Here is a 315-nt window from a genome sequence, read left to right on the forward strand (position 1 = left end):
ATCCTATTAGGAAAAGAAGAAGAAAGAAACAAAACATTTAAGGAGCTATGGACTACATATTTACACCTAACAGAACATCAAATTCCTTCAGCATACGACCTTCAAAGAATCAAACCCCAAAGTCATTAGTACTCTAATGACAACACAAGCGAAACGGTTCTGTGATTTCTTCCGCGCTCGCCGCCGGAAACACGACTCGCCACTTCCGGGATCGAAAACGACGTGAAGATGTCCATTACTCCAGCTGGAATTATATCAACGCCTCTTCCGCCATTTTCCTTTTCGTGGGGGAGCGACAAGATGTGGCAACGCAGC

The sequence above is a fragment of the Penaeus monodon genome, chromosome 25 (assembly GCF_015228065.2).
Source record: "Penaeus monodon isolate SGIC_2016 chromosome 25, NSTDA_Pmon_1, whole genome shotgun sequence".
Lineage (NCBI taxonomy): Eukaryota > Metazoa > Arthropoda > Malacostraca > Decapoda > Penaeidae > Penaeus > Penaeus monodon.